This window comes from Hipposideros armiger, unplaced genomic scaffold (genome assembly GCF_001890085.2).
Source record: "Hipposideros armiger isolate ML-2016 unplaced genomic scaffold, ASM189008v1 scaffold_444, whole genome shotgun sequence".
NCBI classification, from domain to species: Eukaryota; Metazoa; Chordata; class Mammalia; order Chiroptera; family Hipposideridae; genus Hipposideros; species Hipposideros armiger.
The window spans coordinates 201,490-201,870 of record NW_017731794.1 but is presented as its reverse complement, the minus strand read 5'-3'; positions in this window follow the sequence as shown (position 1 = coordinate 201,870).

The window sequence follows — 381 nt, the reverse complement described above, 5'->3', positions numbered from 1 at the left end:
GATATTTGTCTTTCTCTGACTGACTTACTTCACTTAGCATAATGTTCTCTAGCTCCATCCATATTGGTAACCAACTCTTAAAGTGATACTTTTGAAACTAAAGTGTAGCCCATGTTTTCTGATCCTCAGGTGAACCAGCTTCCATGAGTCACTCCAATGAAGAAAACTGTTTTGTCTTATTAAGATGGCATATGTGGCTTATAAGAAGATTTAGGAGTCTTAAATATATAGGGCTACTATTTAATAGAAGATAAAATGCCAGTGGTCTACAGACAAACTTGTACAAGTTTAAAGCTTTTGTCTAGAAACTGCCATCATATGATTATATCAGGAATATGTTCTAAAATATTTTTCCAGTGGCATTATAGGCATTTTTTTTAC